Source organism: Myotis lucifugus, unplaced genomic scaffold (assembly GCF_000147115.1).
Source record: "Myotis lucifugus unplaced genomic scaffold, Myoluc2.0 scaffold_35, whole genome shotgun sequence".
Lineage (NCBI taxonomy): Eukaryota > Metazoa > Chordata > Mammalia > Chiroptera > Vespertilionidae > Myotis > Myotis lucifugus.
The window spans coordinates 8704296-8724996 of record NW_005871083.1 but is presented as its reverse complement, the minus strand read 5'-3'; the positions used below and the strand labels follow the sequence as shown (position 1 = coordinate 8724996).

General features: G+C 39.5%; 1 long non-coding RNA gene across 1 annotated transcript in view; it reads left to right on the top strand.

Moving 5' to 3' along the window:
* LOC106696913 overlaps positions 1–20701 on the top strand; it is a 91750-nt gene that overhangs the window by 21750 nt on the left and 49299 nt on the right. The gene's annotated exons all lie outside the window — the stretch shown is intronic.

The window sequence follows — 20701 nt, the reverse complement described above, 5'->3', positions numbered from 1 at the left end:
ATTTCGTTACCAGAAGCCAGAGCTGGAGAACAAAGCACGTTAATACAACCCTGGACCTGACTGAAGGCAGCATGACTTTATGTCACCATTAGGGCCAGAGACCTAATAAAACTATTAGGCTCATTAAAACATTAATGATTACGTTTTCCAACTCTCATTTAATCATTAAGGTTTTAATATTATAAATTGGATGAGTATTCTTCATAGTATTTAGAACTATTTTTCAAACCTCTTTTAAGCCACTGAAAGGTCCAATGGCTAAAACTGTTTCCCTGAACCATAATGTAAGCTTGTTAAGAGTTCCAATGCCTTCAATGTAGATCCTTTGGGACCAATAAGCCGTTGTCTTTTTACAAATCTTTATTTCTTACTAAAGAACCTATTTTAATGATATCACATGCAACATCATCCTGGAGAATTTGTCCTGTTCAAATGAAACACACCCCTTGTGCACTGTTGGTGGGAATGCAGATTGGTGCAGCCTCTGTGGAAAGAAGATGGAGTTTCCTAAAAAAATTAAAAATGGAACTGCCTTATGACCCAGTGATTCCACTCCTGGGACTATACCCAAAAAATCCTGAAACACTAATTTGAAAGAATATATGCGCCCCTATGTTTATTGCAATGTTATTTACAAGAACCAAGATTTAGAAGCAGCCCAGGTGCCCATCAGTAGATGAGTGGATAGAAAAGCTGTGGTACATTTGCACAATGGAATACTACTTAGCAGTAAAAAAAGAAGGATATCTTACCCTTTGCGACAGCATGGATAGACCTGGAGAGTATGATGCTAAGTGCAATAAGTCAGTCAGAGAAAGACAAATACCATATGATTTCACTTATATGTGGAACGTAATAAACAAAATAAACTAACAAACAAAAGAGAAACAGACTCACAGATGCAGAGAATAGACAGGCAGCTGCCAGAGGGGAGAGGGTAAGGGGCTGGGTGAAAAAGGTGAAGGGAGTAAGACAAAAAACACACACAAATCTCATAGACACGGACAAGAGTATGGTGGTTACCAGAAGGGAAGGAGGGTGGGGAAGGTAGAAGAGGCTAAAGAGGGAATAAATGGTATGAAAGGAAACTTGTCTTGGGGTGGTGAACATACAATACAATATACAGATGATGTATTGTAGAATTGTACCCTGGAAACCTATATGATTTTATTAACTACTAGAGGCCCAGTGCATGAAATTTGTGCACTGGGGGGGGGGGGGTCCCTCAGCCTGGCCCGTGCCCTCTTGCAGTCCGGAAGCCCTCAGGGGATGTCCGACTGATGGCTTAGGCCCACGTGGGGAGTGGGCCTAAGCCATCAGTCGGACATTCTTAGCGCTGTTGCAGAGGCTCCCACCACTGCCGCTGCGCTTGCCAGCTGTGAGCCTGGTTCAGGGTTTCTGGCTGAGCAATGCTCCCCCTGTGGGAGCGCACTGACCACCAGGGGGCAGCTCCTGCACTGAGCGTCTGCCCCCTGGTGGTCAGTGCGCGTCATAACGACCAGTCCTTCTGCCGTTCGGTTGATTTGCATATTAGCCTTTTATTATATAGGATTGTCACCCCAATAAAATCAATAAAAAAGAAAAACAAAGATATATGTATCAAGTGATGCCTCACTTCTAATATGCTCTGAGTCTGACAGTCAAAGAAATGCAATTAATTTCTATATTTTAATAAACTCAAAATAATATATAAAAAAAAGAATTGGCTAGGCATGCCCTCCATGCCCCCTTCCTCCCCCGCCAGAGCCTTACCTTTGTTTTCTCTCTCCTAAGCTCTAAGGGCCTTCTTTTCCTTCTGTAACTTGTTTCCTGAGCCTACGCAGCCCAGCTGGCTCACTTCTACTACCTCTGTAATTTTCTAAATAAACTTTCTCTTATAATTTGAAAAAAAATTGGCTACTGGTGAATACTTTCTGAAGGCAAGTCAAAAGAAGTGACAGAAAATGGAAGCAATAAAGGCTAAACAAGCAGAAGCTCTCAGTGAGAGACAAGAGGAAAGAAACAAAGCTTTTATTCCACCTAAAGAAAAACCAGAGGAAGCTTCTACCGAAACTAAAATTGATATGGCTGCCATCAAGAAAAAGATCAAGGAAGCAAAAAATAAGAAACTGGGAGCTCTTACGGCTGGAGAAGTTAAGCTTTAAATGGAAGCAGATGAAAAGAAAAAGAAGAAGCAAAAATAACACACACACACACACACACACACACACACACACACACACCGGCAAAACCCTGAGCTAGAACTTCTTATGCTATCTTCTTTTGTAAAGGATTTAGAGATACTAGGGCATTAGTTGCCTTATGTGTTAGGAGTAATACTTTGGTTACTTTTTTCCTGAGTTTGTTTTGTTCTTTATAACAGTGTTTATATATACAGCGGTTCTTTATAAATATAAATTGTTATACTCTCCATGAGTTTTTTTGAAAAATTTTGTATTGAAGGGTGGTATATATGTCTTTCTATACATTGCACCTAATCTGTTCTTGGCAGGCTTTGTCTAGCATGATTTTAGGAGTAATTCTTGAGGTTGTTTATGTAAAGATTTTTGAAATGTGGCTTTGGTAATTATCCATCAAAAGGAATGTCTGATAATTAGTCTTTAAATGCAACTATGTCCCAGCATTTAGTTTTGAGGAAAATAAATGCAGATTTTTCAGTGCTTTCTCTGCTGATAACAAACAAAGAAATAATATATTTGGTATTAGTTTGGGCACACAAGTCTGCTTGGTTGAGCTCCACTTTATTCCTATATATATTGTGCAATTTTTACACCAGTGTAAAATTTATAAAGCTATTTTGCCTGAAATACTACATGCCATAGATTGAAGTGATTTATGACATTCTCTTAACTAGGACCCTGTAGTAGAAATAATACAGTTGTTAGAATAATTTTTCCAACTCTAAATAGATTTTAGTATATTTATGGTGGAGGGCACTGATTAACATTTATTCATGTCTGGTATATAAGACCCACACAGAGAATGATAATATGTGCTCTCCTGTCCTTGTGGTAGACACAGATATGGACCCCAATGACAGCACAAGCATGTGCTTTGTAACTCTTGGGGGAGTCTGGGGGGAGCTTCACAGAGTAGGTGACCATCTATCAGGGTTTGAAAGATGTGTAGAAATTTTCTACTTGTGAAAGGGGCCAATATCAGTCGATACCCAACAGTGCTAAGATCATATAGGAGATAGATACTCAAAATATCGTAACAAGATCAGGGAAGACTGGGTGAGTTTTCCCATATGGGTACCAGGAATGAGAAGAGTGGCAGGAAACAAGGATAAGAAAGGAGTTGGATCCCAGCAGGTGTGGCTCAGTGGTTGAACATCGACCCTTGCACCAAGAGGTTGCTGGTCAGATTCCTGGTCAGGGCACATGCCCGGGTTTTGGGTACATGCCCGTTTTCAGGCTCAATTCCTAGTAGGGGGCATGCAGGAGGCAGCCAATCAATGTCTCATTGATGTTTTTCTCTCTCCAATCAATTAAAAAAATAAAAGTGTTGGGGCCACATTGTGAAGGGGCACTTTTGCCACAATAAGAGTTTAGATGATACTTTGTAGCCAGTGGAGATTAAATTATAATTTTCGATTAAGTGATTGATGTAATTAAAATGGTGTTTTAGACTAGAGTCTCCAAACTATTTTGATCAAACAGCCTTATAATAAAACTAGAGGCTCGGTGCATGAAATTCCCCTCAGCCCAGCCTGCACCCTCTCCAATCTGGGGTGATCCCCTCGGGGGATGATCCCCTGTGGGGATTGGGCCTAAACTGGCAGTCGGACATCCCTCTCACAATCCGGGACTACTGGCTCCTAACCGCTCTCCTGCCTGCCTGCCTGATTGCCCCTAACTGCTTCTGTCTGCCAGCCTGATCACCCCTAACCATTCCCCTGCCGGCCTGATCGCCTCCAACTGCTCTCCCCTGCTGACCTGGTCACTCCCAACTGCCCTCCCCTGCAGGCCTGGACCCCCCCAACTGCCCTCCCCTGCCAGCCTGGTCACTCCCAACTGCCCTCCCCTGCTGGCCCGATTGCCCATAACTGCCCTCCACTGCTGGCCATCTTGTGGTGGCCATCTTGTGCCCACATGGGGGCAGCCATCTTATGCAAGGGCATGATGGTCAATTTGCATATTACCTCTTTATTATATAGGATGCTGTTCTAGTAAGTATCCAATATATATATATTTTTAAATATATTTTTATTTATTTCAGAGAGGAAGGGGAGAGGGAGAGAGAGACAGAAACATCAGTGATGAAAGAGAATCATTGATTGGCTGCCTCCTGCATGCCCCCTACTGGGGACTGAGGCTGCAACCCCTGGCATGTGCCCTTGACTAGAATTGAACCTGGGACCCTTTAGTCCACAGGCTGAGTATCCAATATATTTGTCTAGTTATTTATAAATTATACATGAAGCACTATTCAAATATGTTATGTAGATTACAAAATAATACACAAAACAATGAAGCTTGTGATAATAAAGAAATAGCATTGACAAGGTAAAATTTTTTGCAGATTATGTCAGGTCTGACTAGAGCACTGTTTTATGTCTTAATGAAGCTGATTAAAGTGGAATAGAAGACATTTTAGTCTTGGTGTTCTCTTGTCCACTTCAAGAAATGCGAACATCTCAGTGAACTTCCACTATTTCTTTCAGCCATTAGTCCTTCAAGCAAATACTAGTATGTCTACTTCACTCAATATTCTGAGTTTCCCAAGTGTAGCAAGGAGTGTCACACGTTTGGCCTCACTTTGGCAGATACCTTCATTATATGAATTTATAAATTACTATTTATGAATTGCATTGTCTAATTGAAAGATAGTATATAAATTCAGAGGTTTGTCTCCTAATATTAATGAAGTATTAAATAGATCTCTTTAAAGTAGCAGTTGTAAATAACTCACATCTAGAGTACCATTTACAGCTAATTTTCCCTTCCCACGTTACATTTTGACCTTGTTCATTTGTTCATTGGAAAACTGCATCCCTTTTCTTATTTCTAAGGGTGATGGTGACTATCAGCAGTTCGGTGGGATATTTCAGGATGCACAGTTCTTGAATTCTGTCTTTCAGGCAAAGTGGAAAGTGCGCTTTTTTTCATTGCGGAATATCAGAACTATGGCCAGTATGTAGGTGAATACCTTTTGAAAACTGAAATAGGATAGAGCTACCGTGTGTGAAAAGGTGCGCTCACTAAACCTAATGGGGTCTTATTAAAGCAGACCCAGTGAGACCTGATGTGAGTTGAATGTTTTCACGGGCACGCTGATTTCTTACCTGGCCTTCACACCTCTGCTCCTGGAATGTTTCATGTTCCCACAGTGTTCTCAGTTTTGGAGCTTGACTGGTCTCTGTACGCGCGGATGGCCTGATGAGCTGACCCCCTCTGTGCACTGTAGTGAATTGTCCTGCCCCGTCACTTCCTATCTCATTACTCATCTGTATTTTCTCCATAGCACTTATCAGTATTTGAAATGCTCTTATTCTCCTAGGCTATGTTTATTTCCTGCCTGCTCTCACTAAAATGTAAAACTGCATGAGGTCAGAGGCCTTGCTTTCCTTGTTCATCATCCTGTCGCCAGTGCCAAGACAGGACCTGGCACAAATGGAGTGATCAACACAAAATCATTTCTTATGTGAATCAATGAACATGTGTCCCAGTGCCTGATACCACGTCCATTGTCATCCTCAGGATCACGAAGCGTTTATTCAACAAGGTGCCTAGAATACATAATACAGTGGTATTCAGTTTAAAATATGTTAAGAAGGTAGGTCTCATATTGTATCTTACCCCAACCATTCCCTCCAAGGAAAGCAAAAACAAAGCCCACAAAAGAAAGTAAGAAAATTTTTACAGGTAATGGACATGCTCAATACCTTGGTTGTGGTGATAGTATCATGGGTATATGCATATGTCCAAACTCATCAAGATGTATACATTAAATCTGTGCAAGTTTGTTTTTTTTTTTTTTTTTTTTTTTTTTTTTTTTTTTTTTTAGAGAGTGGAAGGTAGGGGGAGAGACACAGAGAGAAACATCAATGTAAGAGAGACACATCCATTGTTTGTCTCCCACACGCGCCCTAGCCAGGGCTGGGGATCGAGCCTGCAACTGAGATACATGCCCTTGACCAGAATCAAACTTCAGTTGGTGTGTCAACACTCTATCTACTGAGCCAAATGGGCTAAGGCTAAATGTGTGCAGTTTAAAAAAAAAAAAAAAATATATATATATATATATATATATGTTAATTTCAGAGAGGAAGGCAAGGGAGAGGGAGAGAGAAAGAGAATCATCCATCCGCTGCCTCCTGCATGCTCCCTATTGGGGATTGAGCCCAAAACCTGGATATGTGCCCTTACAGGAAATCGAACCTTGACCTCCTGGTTCATAGGAAGATGCTCAACCACTGAGCCACTCCGGCCGGGCTGCAGTTTTTAAAATACATCAATTATATCTCAATCAAGTTTTTTTAGTATTTTAGAAGGATTTGTTAAGCAGGACCACAGTGTTGCACAACCCCAGTGAGCTCTGTGTGTGACAAAAACCAGGCCCTGCACAAAACAGATGGAAGCCAAGAGGGACTTGATTAAATGTGAACTTGTCATCAGAGTTGCTCCTGAATAACCCATCAGTGGATGCCTGTATATTTGGAATCATCTTCTAAGGAGGCTCCCTGGAGTAGTTCAGAAAACAACCCCTTGGGGTAAAGATCCCAGGGAGTTCTGAGTACAAACACTGCTTTATAATCTACCGAGTTCCAGGCAAAGAGCTCAGTAGCCCTTTCATTCTCTAAGATCCATAATCCCAGCAAGAAACTTGTTTTTTCATAGGAACAAGTATATACACAAAGCCGCCCCCCCTTTTTTTTCATCAAATTCGGATTAAGTGCATTCTAACACTAATTTAGAGAGATAGTTAAATTTAATTGACTGATTTGGGTAGGATAAAATGGTAATAATTGTTGGACATGGTATTTAAATTTCATTACCTGACTTTCTTATTGCTTCTTTCACATGAGAATTACCTTTGCAAATACGACATAATAGAAAGCTTTTCTCTCTGAGGGTCCCGGCGTCCTGTCCTAGGATTGGTGACTTAGAAGGGCATAATGAGAAGATGAATGTGCTTCAACCTTAGAAGTGTCTCCAGCTACTGACGTTTTTCTTTCCCTCAGGCGGAATGAGGGGAATGTAGACTATCTTGCAGTTGAATAATTTGAATTGCTTTTAGGCAAGAATTTTTGTGATGTTATAAAAATTGAGATCTAAAAGGAAACTTAACCTTCAGTTCATTCTTTTGATGTATTTTGCCTGAAGCATGGTGCTAGGGCCTGTTATCTCAAATAGGCAATATAAAAATATCTTTCTAATTCACGCCTACAGCTGAAAGATCCTCGTGGACGGAAATTACTGTGATCTATGAGAATTCACTATGTTGTGGAAATAAAATAAAATCACACGTCAGGCAAGGGATGATGACAACAATAGGCCAGCTTCTTATGAAGCTTAAAACAAAAATGATTTATTGGCAACACGTTGGACTTTTGAAACATCAGAGAAGCCACAGTGTTGGTGTTCATTCTCATTGATGGGGCCTGTTTGCCCATCGTCAAGGCCAAGCTTTTGAAATCAGTGGCAATATTTGATTTAAATGCATGTCTTTAGTTGTTGTTGAGGTGTACTTTGCATACCATAAAATTATCATTTTGAAGTGTACATTTCAGTGTTTGTTTTTTAAAAATATATTTTTATTGATCTCAGAGAGGAAGGGAGAAGGAGAGAGAGGGAGAAACATCAATGATGAGAGAGAATCACGGATCGGCTGCCTCCTGCACGCCCCCCCACTGGGGATTGAGCCTGCAACCTGGGCATGTGCCCTTGATTGGAATCAAACCCGGGACCCTTCAGGCCGCAGGCCGACACTCTATCCACTGAGCCAAACGTCTAGGGCTCAGTGGTTTTGAGTTCATTTATCAATCCAAAAAGATGAAATCACTAATGTACCTTCTGTCTATGTGGATTTGCCTATCTTGGACATTTCCTATAAACTGAGTCCTATAATGTGGGCTCTGTTGTGTCTGGCTACTTTCACTTAGCAAAACTTTTCAAGATTCATCCATGTTGCAGCAAGTATCAGTACTGCATTCGCTTCTATGGATGAATCGTTTTCCATTGTATAGCTTATACCACATTTCATTTATCCATTTATAAGTTGATGAGAATGTAAGAAATGGACCTCGGTGATCCATCTCCAGCATGGTCGGCTTCTGATGGAATTTGTTGAATTTCCCCAGAGCAAGCAGAATGTGGGGAGGAGGGAAGAGGATGTAAGGGCAAGGGGCTGTGCACGTGGGCCAATATGGTGGAAACCCCCAGGCGTCTGCCTCAGCTAGACAGGGGAGGTGAAGACAGCTAGAAAGGTCTCAGCTCAATATTTAAAATGGCCCAATGGGATACAGCAAGACCTAGGCAATGTATTAGGAAGCAGGTGACCAAATAGTACTCAGCCAATGAGGAACTGGAGGAGGGACAACATAAATAGGCTATGTTCTCTGCCCCACGTGTGTGCCCTACAGTGGATGCCCACTCTTGAGAGTGTTATTAAAAGTCTCATTTTTGCTATGTTTCTGTTTCCCAGTCCATCATTTGAAATTCGGACAGGTGAGCCATTTCTCACAGAATGTGTTTTGTTTCCACTTTTTGGCTATTATGAATAATGCTGCTCTGAACATTTGTGTGCAAGTTTTTGTGTGAACATATGTTTTCATTTCTGGAGTATACCTAGTAGTGAAATTGCTGAGTCACATAGTAACTATGTGGAACTTTTTGAGGAATAGCCAAACTGTTTCCCACAGCAGCTGTGCAATTTTTCATCCTCATCTGCAGTGAATGAGGATTCCAATTTCTTCACATCCTTGTCAACACTTGTTACTTTTTATTTTTTAAGATTATAGTCATTTTAGTGGCCATGAAGTGGTATTTCATGTGGTTTTGATTTTCATTTCCCTAATGAATGATGCTGAGCACCTTCTCATGTGCTTAGTTGCCTCTATCTATCTATCTATCTATCTATCTATCTATCTATCTATCTATCTATCTAGACAAATGTCTATTTGAACCCTTTCCCATTTTAAATTTTGTGTTGTCTTTTTATTATGAAATGTAATAGTTGTTGACATATTCTGGGTACTATATCCTTATTAGATATGTGATTTGCAGATTCTTCTCCCTTTCTCTGTGCTGTATTTCTTTGTTCTTTCAGGCACCAGGTGTGCAGGCTGTTGGTTTCCAAGGCTACTGGTGAGATGGGCCATGGAGGATGATACTAGGGTAAATGGAAACACCACAAAGCCTGCTGCTTTTATGACATTTTAGCCATTATTTTCTTGAATAAGTGCTCCTTAGATTACTACATGTCTTTGGTTAATATCTGGAGCTCTGACAAAGGTGACTGCTAATTTTTGCCAGGTTATTTTTTTTCTCTTTGCTTTTATGAAGGGATAACGTTTTGGAGGTTCTTATTCTGACATTTTCACTGATATCACCTCAGTGGTATGTCTTATACTACAGTGAGATGACTGCTTTGCTTTGTGTGTGTTTGTTTTTTAATGCAGCCTTGTCCAGTCATAGAAAGAGTGACTTAGGTTTCCTTTAAGTCGATCATCACAGAGTTTCTCATTGGATAGCATCCTCTTTTACTTTTCTAATTTATACATTTTTGGAGCTGTTAACAGCCTTAGAGATTGGCTAACGGATTGATTCTTTTGTTTCACACACATGAGAAATCTGGCACCCCTTTTGAAGGGAAATGAATTGCAAGCATGCCAAATGAGGGGCATGTGGCCCACTGGCCATGAGTTTGACATGCTTGCATGAAGTCTTCTGACTGTAAAAGCTCTAACAGAAATACTCAGTATGAATTCTTGTTTGCAATTTCCCAGAGTTTTATCATCCAGTCTTTGATCCATGATTTCCTCTTTTTGCCTGGGCATATGAGCCAGTCCCTGTGAGACTTTGAAAATGATGAGTTATCATAAGGACCACACAGCGCCGCAGTTATTCTTAGGGATTTGGGTTTAACCTTGGTATGACTTGATGTTTATAAAGATTCCTAGTCTCCAAGAAGCTGCCAGGAGTTTGAGTTGTAGTAGACACATTTCTGTCTAACTTTGATCTTTACCATATCATGCTTAGTCAAACAATCCAAGAATGGCTTTTGTATAGTTAAAAAGAAAACAATGGTTTCAAGATAAAAGTGTTGCACTGAGATGTGGTTATATGAATGTACCTTGGAAGCACTTGTTTTTAAGGTCCTAAGGGACCATTCTCTGATTGGTGTTTATATTAGTTTGCTAGGGCTGCCATGCAAAATACCACAGGCTGGGTGGCTTAAACAACAGAAATTATTTTCTCACAATTCTGGAAGCTAAAAAGCTGAGATCAAGGTGTTGGCAGTGTTGGTTTCTTCCAAGGCTTCTCTCCTTGGCTTGTAAGTGACCACCTGCTCCCTGTGCCTTCACTCTGTCTTCCTCTGTGTCCTAATTCCTCTTCTTATAAGGGCATCAGTCATATTGGATTAGGGTCCACAATAATGACCTCATTTTACCTTAATCACTTCTTTAAAGACCCTGTCTCCAAATAAAGTCACATTCTGAAATACTGGGGGTTAGGACTTCCACGTATGAACTTGAAATCTATGAATCAATCCCCCCTCACCCACCGCACAAAAAAAATGAATAGAACTGATGAACAAATATAGATCCATTGAAGCATGGAACAGACTGATGAATTTCAGAGGGAAGGCAGGGGTGGGTGGGGAGAGATTAACAAATAATTTATATGCATGTATGCGTAACCCATTGGCACAGACAATAGTGTGGTGAAGGCCTGGGGGTGGGTACAGGGTGGAGGGGGTCAATGGGGAAAAAGAGGGGGGGGATCTGTAATACTTTCAACAATAAAGATAAATTTTTAAAAATGGGAAGAAAATGAATAGATACCAGCAAAGCAAACAACATGGTCTCTCCACTCAGACTTGTCACAGGTCCTACCTATCAGTGTTAAATATCCAAGACGTTTGGAAGCCTGTTGTTAAACTGTTGATAGCTTGAAATGGGTTATCATTGGAGTATTTGCACCAGGGAAATCCGTAAAAGCTGTATTGCTGATTTGGATTGCCCACCCTCCTGCCTAAAGCTGGTTTTCAAGTACACAACTGCTTATATGCCACATCCCTTTTTGAGGAATAGGTCACCTTGAGAAACAAACCCGCCTTTTCTGAAGGAGTGAGAGCTAGGATTGTTGTGAGTTGGTAACAAGAATATACCCATGCAAAAATTAAAAATCACTTGTGAAGACTGGGTTCAGATATAAGATGTAAAGAACTCAAAAGTCATCATCCCATCCTCACTACAAGAAGCAAATCAATCAAATGGAAAATCAATGACTCTTATTAGATCCACCAGAGAATTGAGATCACAGGGCAAACCCCAAACCCCAAAACTGGAGAGACAGGAATACAGAGACTCCTAGCCCATATCAGCGTATAGGAAGCAGAAGCTGCTGGAGCCAGTAACTGGTAGGAACACTTAAATAGTAGCTGACTAATGGCTTAGAGGCTGGATGTGGAGTAGCCTGAGAGATAAAAACTCCTGGGTGCCCAATCTCAGTGAGTCAGGCACACCTTTGTGGTTTTACCTCAACCAGGTTCTCACAGTGCAGACTGGAGAAAAACTCCCCGGCGCTTCATGAAGGAAGAGAGTAAAAGTAATCATTTTGAAATACACCCAGAGCATTTTTACAAAGGTTCATCCTGAAGCCAAATTACTTTGTCTGTCTTGGGGGAGGACAGTTAGATAACTCCAGGCTCCTGCAGTCTTCTCATCACACAAAGTGAATTTTTTTTTAAAAAAAGGCTAAAAATACTTCTGTCAGTCCCAGCCCAGGAACTCAGGCCCCTAAAAGACTATAAATTTATCATAAGTGTATAAAATTCCCCCCTCCCCAGTACCACCACATCAACAGAGCTCCAGTACAACAGTGGATTATAACTGACAGAGCTTTAGGACACACTCCATTTAAGAAGGAGTTTTTAGGACAACCCAAAGACAATAGGGAAGGAGAAGGGAAAAACAGAACAAGGAAACTAGAGCCTCTGACACCTATAGCTATAGCAAACATTAAATGCAGCCCAACTCCTAAGCAGGCAGGTTAACCTAAAAATCTCATGCTAAAAGCCTGAATACCTCAGTTCCAATTACCAAATACATCATGTCCTGCTTTCAACAAAAAACTACAAGACATACCAAAAGTCAAGACAAAAACAGATCCTGAATAGAGAAAGCAAGGATCAGAACTAGCCTCACATATGACACAGATTTTGGAATTATCAGATAGGGAATTAAAATAGCTATAATTATTATGTTAAGGGATCTGATTGAAAAAGTAGACCACATAAAACAATAGATGGGAAATGGAATTCCTTTGAGGAGCACATGACTGAGGAAAGAACCAGTGAACTTGGAGATAAGTAACAGAAACTTCCCAAACTGAAATGCAAAAGAAAAAAAGAGAAAAAATGGATCCAAGAACCATAGGACAGTGAGAAAAGGAATAACAGTAAAAAAAAAAAAAAAGTGAGAAAGCAACAGAAGAAATATTTGAAGTTATAATGCTGAAAATTTTCCAAATTAATGACAGGCACCAAATGACAGAACCAAGAACCATAGATAACAAGCAGAATAAATACCAAAAAATCTACACCTACACATGTCATATTCAAACCACAGAAAATCAAAGATAAAGAGAAAGAAGTCAGGGTGGGGGACTTATCTATAGATGAACTCATAAGAATTATGCTGGACTCTTCAGAAATCATTTAATAAGAAGAAAGTGTAGTGAAACGTTTACTAGTAAAGAAGAAATAACCACCAACCTAGAATTCTGTAGCCAGAGAAACTACCCTTTGAAAGTGAAAGAGAAATAAAGACACTGTTGGACAAAACAAATAAAACAAACAAACAACTGAGGAAAATTGTTGATGGTAGACCTGTCTTATAAGAAATGTTAAAAACAAGTTCTTCAGAGAAGGAAAATGATATAGGTCAGAAACTCAGATATACATAAAGAAGGGAAGAGGATGAGAGAAGGAATATATGAAGGTGAAACAAGAATAAAATTTTTCTTATTCTTTTAAAAACTTTATCTTTATTGTTGAATGTATTATAGATATCTTCCAATTTTCTTATTCTTAATAGATTTAATAGATAACTATTCAAGTAATAGTAACAATGTATTGGATGATTATAAGTATTGATAAGGAAATGAGCGACAGCAACATTATAGGGAATGGGAGGAAAAAACTGGAAATATTCTGTTACAAGGTACCTGCATTATTCACGAAGTGAAATAGTGTTATTTGAATTAGTTGTAAATAAATATTGCAAACTACAGCACTAAGGGAAAAACTTTTTTTTGTGTTAATCCTCACCTCACCTGAGGACATTTCCCCATTGATTTTTAGAGAGAGTGGGAGGGAGGGGGAGAGAAAGAGAGACACATCATTGTGAGAGAGACATATCGATTGGTTGTCTCCTGAACCTGTCCCGACCAGGGCCAGGAATCGAGTCTGCAACGTGAGTGCATGCCCTTGACTGGAATCAAACATGTGGCCCTTCAGTCTGGAGGCCAATGCCCTATCCATTGAGCAAAACTGGCCAGGGCAGGAAAAAATTTTAAGAAGTGTAATTGATATATTAAGAAGGCAGAGAAAATGGAATCATAACCTGCTCAATTAAAACCAGAGAGGCAGAAAAAGAAGGGAAGATTAAAACAAAAGAATAAGAAAAAGTTAAACAAATAGTAAATAGTTATAAACATGATAGATTTTAATCCAACTGTATGAATAATCACTTAAAATGTGAATGGTCTAAATATAACAATTAAATGACTGTCAGAGTGGATAAAGAGTAAGGCTCAACCACATATTGTCTATAAGTAAGCCACTTTTTAAATATAAAGACACAGATCCATAAAGAGTAAAGGGATGTAGAAAGTTATACCATGCTAACATCAATCTTTGGTATTTACCCAAATGAGTTAGAAACTTGTGTATATACACACACACACACTCACACACACCTGCACACAAATGTTTATAGCAGTTTTATAATTGCCCAAGCTGGAAAGAGATGTTCATCAACAGGGAATAGCACATCCATACAATGGAGTATTATTCAGTGACAAAAATAAATTATTAAACCACAAAATGATAGGGAGGACTCTGAGATGCTAATAGCTAAGTGAAGTCATTCTGGAAAACTATAGAGACATAAACAACTATACAGACTGTAAAGAAAAGCTCAGGGTTCCAAGGGTTCAGGGGAAAGGAGGAAGGATGAAGGTATACAGCACAAGGGATTTTTAGGGCATTGACGCTATTCTCTACAACACTATTGCGGTAGATTTATGAATTTGTCAAAACCCATTGGTTGTACAGAAATGTATAACCTCATTGTAAACCATGGACGTTAGTAAATAATAATGTAATAATATGGTTTCATTAATGTTAACAAATGTACCACACTAATGCAAGATGTAAATTAGAGGAAACAGTTTTGAGGAGGGGAGTATGTGAGAACTTTGTATGATCTGCTCATTTTTTTCTGTAAAACTAAAACTGCTCTAAAAGTAAATTCTATTAATTATAAAAACAAAAATATAAAAAATAACACGTGTCTGATGTCAGTTTTCCTGTAACTTAGAAATGTTTCATTGACACAAATTTAGGTTTGAAATAATAATATTGTCCAAAAGAGGGTGCCAAAGACTTACAAAGATATCTCTTTTGGTTATCATAAGACAGCTAAATAATAAAATAGAATTAATAGAGTAAAAAAAAAAAAGAGAAGGCTCTAATATAAGTAAACATGCCTGACAGTTAGCTACATCTTGCCTACTACTTCTGTCCCCCTTCCGTAGGGGTCAGATCCATTGCCTTTGCTCTGTGGTGCTGTTCCTTTGCTGTGATTTTGGGTATAATTCACCCTGATGATGTATCGCAGTGATTTGGACTCCAAAGAGACCTGCAGGAAGCTGGGCTGTCATACATACATTTGGGCCTTATTTTAAGACCCTATAGACATAGGCTTGCATAAATTGGATTTAAATGGGAGTTTTGCAAGTTTATTTTCTAATTTATAATACTTTAAGTGGTATATTATAAATGTAGAGACACTTTTCTCTTATGACTGTTGGTTATTTTAATAGCAGTAGCCTTTAAGATGTCAATCTTGAATTCCTCTGTTCTTAGGACCCTGTAATCTGTGACTAAATGTACAGACACAATTCATTCCTTAAGATAGCTTTTGCCCTGGCTGGTGTGTCCAGTGGTTAGAGCTTTGGTTCTTGCACAAAGGGTTGCAGGTTTGATTCCCAGCCAAGGTCCGGTGGGAGGCAACCAATTGTGTGTCTCCCTCCCTCCTTCCCTCTCTCCCTCCCTCCCTCTTTCCCTTTTACTCACTCTGAAAAGCAATAGAAAAATATCCTCAGGTGAGGATTAACAACAACAAAAAGATATCTTTTGGTGAATAATTTTGTCAAGGAGAGAATCTTCTTGTTAGGGCAATAATATAAGTAAACTAAGTTTCTTTTTGTTATATTGCTTTCTTATATTTTCAAAACATCTTTACTTTTTATTGGTTGAAAAAGTGTATAAAAAAAAGTGGTGTAAAAATAGACTTATAAAATAATCAATTCACAAAGTCCAAAGTGACTTTGTTATTTAATCTCTCTTGTAGAGATAAAACTATTAACAATTTGTTATTCAGCTTTCTAAACATTTCCGTATATGTTTAGAATGCAAATGGCTTACATTAACCACATTCTCTAGTGATGTACTTTCTATGCTTAACAATGAATGCCTGTCCCATATAACATCATTTCTTCTTCACAATGAATCTCTATCATTCCACTTTATGGTTATATTATGCTTTATATATTTAGTCAATACTCTATGTGTGCAATTTAGTTTCTTTCTTTTTGTTTTGTGCTATTAAGAGTATTGATTTAATAAAAAACTTTATAAATACATGTTTATGTATTTGTGTTATTATCTCTATTCAATTAATTCTCAGAATTGAAATTCCAAGTTATAACATAAACCAATTTTCATTTTGATAAGTATTACCATTCATTGCCTCATAAATTTTACAAATAGAAAGACCCACACACTTGAGTCTTCCTTTAGGGCTTCTTTTTCTCTTCTTTCCTTCCTTTCTCTCTCTCTCTCTCTCTCTCTCTCTCTCTTTCTTTAATAACTTTTCTTCTCCTCTCTTCTTTCTTTCTTACTTTTCCTTCCTTCCTTCCTTCCTTCCTTCCTTCCTTCCTTCCTTCCTTCCTTCCTTCCTTCCTTCCTTCCTTCCTTCCCTCCTCCCCCTCTTCTTTTCTTCTTTCTTTCTTTCCTTCTTTCTTTCTCTCTTCCTTTCTAAAGCAGAAACAGCTGCATGTAAGAATGAATCCTTTTAGTTCAGTGCTGTCCAGGATGGACATGTCCCAGGGCCAGGCAGCATCTAGAATAGCATTTATCTCTTTTGGTAAATGCTTCAAAATAATTCCCCCTCTATCGCTGATAATTTTCCTCTTAGGTATTTCTATTTTAATGAATATGCCCTTTGACTGACAGCTGGAAATGCTTCCTGAAGATCTCAGAGCCAGCCACATGTTGTGGTTCAGCTCCACTTTGGTGACCTGGTGATTTGAATTTTCCACTCTAGGTGCTCTAAAGTGCCCGCTACCACTTTAGTTTCAGGAAGGCTTTCTTCTCTGTAATTAGCCATTTCAAGGTGCTTTAATTTTTAATTAAAAAATAACATTTACTTATATTTACAGAACACAACCTGGGTGCTAGAAGTGTTTAGTGCTTCTGGGTTGATCTTTGTTTCTAGATTTTTTTAGTGGGAAACTCCTAGATTTATTTGACAATCAGCAACTAGTTTTTCATTGATTCAACCAGTTTTTCACTGATGCTCTTGCAGTAGTGGCATATCATGCGTTATGTATTACCTTCATTGATGTCTATGCTTTACGTCAATTTATCAAGTTACTAATAAGATTTACATAATGTGATTGGTCAAGACCATTATAGTCGAGGAAAGAGCATGAACAAAACTACAATCTGGCAAAGACAAGAAATCCTGCTTGGATAGAGTTGTTTGTGCAGGTAGGAGCATGGGGGATGTTAGGGCTAAGGAAGTGTGATGGGCGCCGCTGGTGTGGCTCAGTGGTTGAGTGTCGACCTATGAACCAGGAGGTTATGGTTTGATTCCTGATACCCGGTCAGGGCACCTGCCCAGGTTGTGGGCTCAATCCCCATTAGGGGGTGTGCAGGAGGCAGCTGATCAATGATTCTCTCTCATCATTGAAGTTTCTCTCTCTCCCTTCCACTCTCTGAAAAAAAAAAGTTATTTAAAAAAAAGTGTGGTGGCACCAGGTTGGGAGGTGGGAAGAAGTGCCAAATGTTGCCAAGTAGCTGAGCATAGAGTTGCATATTTAATTAAGGAACCAAAGAACTGATGGGTCCCACAGAATATAATGGGCAAGAGATAATACGATATGTTAGCATTAGAATTAGACAAATCTAGATTTGAATTCTAGCTTTGCCACTCTCTGGACAAGCAATAGCTTAACTTTATGAAAGTGATGGCAAACCGCATGAAAACATCTGACTAAACCAAAGGTAAATGTGTTCCCAACTACCACAATCTTACATCCTTTTACTTGGATTTCAAAAGTGCCCACTACCACTTTAACAAAGGGAAGTAAAAGGAGGGAAAATCAGAGTGGAAAGAGACAGAAGTCACTTATTATGAATGAAACTAGAGGCCTGGTGCATGAAATTCATGAACAGGTAGGGTCCCTAGGCCTGGTCGCCAATCAGGGTCGATCTGTGGGGCAACCAGCGGGGTGATTAGGGGGCCCCCGCTGGCACCTGCCTTGGCCGGCCTGGTGCTGCCCACTCACCAGCCCTATCCCCCACCGCCGCCCGTTCACCAGCCGGCCCCACTCCCTGCGCTGCCCACTCACCGGTCAGCCCTGCTCCCCTGCCACCACCGCTGGTCGCCTCCCTCTGCAGGGCTACTGGCGGGATGATGGGGGCGGGCCCTGCTGGCACCTGTATTGGCTGGCCTGGGGCCTGCAGGCTGAGGGCAACTCCTGCATTGAGCGTCTGCCCCCTGGTGGTCAGTGCATGTCATAATGACTGGTGTTCCACCAGTTGTTCCACTGGTTGTTCTGCTGTTCAGTGATTTGCATATTAGGCTTTTATTATATAGGATATTTTACATTTGCAAATTGTACAGCATTGGACCATGTGGACAAATTGCTGGAGTTCTCTCAAATAGGGGGCCCTGAAAGTTAAATCTTATTAGTTTCATGGTAAATCAATTTGAGGATGAGGAAAGTGGAACAACATGGATTTCCACCTTAAGTCAGTTTTTGTAAGTGAGGGCAGACATCCTGGAGCATTGAAGACTATTTTTGAAAATAGAGACTGTTCCTTTCTGGAGGAGCAAGAATGGTTCTATACTGTTTCCTGGCCTTCTGTTGCTTTTCAATTTCACAAAAACAAGGAAAAACATATCCCATCAATTTTCTTAGCCCTAAATCTGTAAAGAGAAAATCTTAGTGAACATCGTTCTGTACACAGATGCATACAGAGAAGGTTCACATTAGACCTGATCTTGATAGAACTGCCGCAGGGATTACATATTTTCTCTTAACTCTTTAATTAGTGACTGAGCCAAGACGCTCATCTTCGTGCTCAGTGCTTTGGGGTTCACAGACAAGATGATCAAAGAGATAATGAGAATTTTAGAGCAAGAAGAAACCAAGACAAATCCCTCATATCACAGATGAGGATACTGAGGCCCCCAAGAAATTTACAATCTTATTTGAGAGGATTAAAAATAAAACGTGAAAGAATTAAATAGTCATATACAAGAGTGTAGGAGTAAGTACTCTATTGTATATGGGTTGTGTATGCTATAGTAATCCAAGGAGCGGAGAGATCCATTGCAGTAGAAGTGGAGAGAGATAAGAGCCTTGGCATGTGCTGGGTGTATAACGTGTGCAAGGGGCTTTAGTCATGTGACCTTGGGTCTAATATTTGCCCAGGAGATTAAAGACTAGGAGGAAAGTGGTTCATCAAACTGGGGAGATCCAAAAAATGCTCAAAGGTAGAAATTATAACTTGTCTGGAAGATGGTGGCAGGAGCATTGGAAAACCCATTTGGATAGAAAAGAAACAAACCAGTGAGAATGAGAATGTCATGAGTATGGACCTTGATATTCAACAACAGTTAGCAATCACTGGATTGACAGGTTAAATTTGTATTTCAGAAAGAATAGCTCAGTGATCATAAATTATACTGCAGCCACTGATAGCACCCTTGTAAAGCTTCAGATTTTGCAATACAACAGTTAGTTATTGATTCTCTCTCTTTTTTTTTACCATGCTTGAATATTGGAGGAATCTTTAAAAGATTTCTATGCTTTAATATCTGTGAAATTACCTGCCATTGTGGCAGAGTAACTAAAATGTATTTTAATTAACAACCATAATGTATAGATTCACCCTCAAAAATAAGAGTAGCAGCCTAACATGTATTGAGCGCCTTCTGTGTGTGAGGCACTGTGCTAAGTGTTGTACTTCTGTTATTGCATGAAGCTTAGAGAGGGTATGTAGCCCATCTGGAGTCACCTAGCTAGTAAGTGCTATGGCCTGGACCTGAATTAATATCTTCCTAATCTCAAAGCCTAATGCTGCTAAATCTATGTAATAGTTCTCCAAATCTCATTTTTATAAGTGATGGGGGAAAGTTATGGTTATAAGTCTTCAGATATTTTGAGAGAATCATATTACTTAATTTGCTTAGTTTCTAATTAGTACATTTTACAATTTTTCTGATATTCTTCTGAGAAAGTTGGTCAGCAGTATATTACTATTTTATAGATTATCCATATTTCTTTAAAAATAATTATTAGCCCATTTCACATGTATTGGAAATTCACATCACTACGTAGTGTTGTATTTGTGCCAGGAATGCATGATTTCCATATTTAATGGGTTAGAATATAATGCTGCTGCCACTTGTTCATCCACCCGTCCGTCTGTCCGTCCATCCATCCATCCATCCATCCACCCATCCATCCGTCCGTCCATCTATCTACATTTGCCGAATGCCTTATGTGAGCTAGGTACTGACTGGTACATGTGTTGTCACTTTTTTTTTGTCAGTATTGCTTCCACTAGCTAATGAAACAAAAATCCCCAAATGTCAGTAATTCCCCACTTACACCCTATATTTATGTGACTCTCCTCTAAGCTGTGACTTTCCATCCCTGAAGACCTCCTTAGTGTCTTCCATTGTATCTTTTGTCCATTGGCCATGTAGTGAAGGGTGAGAGGGTAGAGGATTGGACACCCAGTACTTAGCAAACATCTGAGCCCAGAAGTGGCACACATCCAGCTCACACTCCGGCTAGCTGGGCACCTTTTTCCACCAACAACTTTGGACTGTGAAAGAGAAGCATAGATTTCTGTTGGTCAGCTGATTATCTTTGTCTAGTCGCTGTCAGTGCTAAAGAATGTATATAGATGTGTTTGGTAAGCTATGAAGTGCTTTTCACTTTTT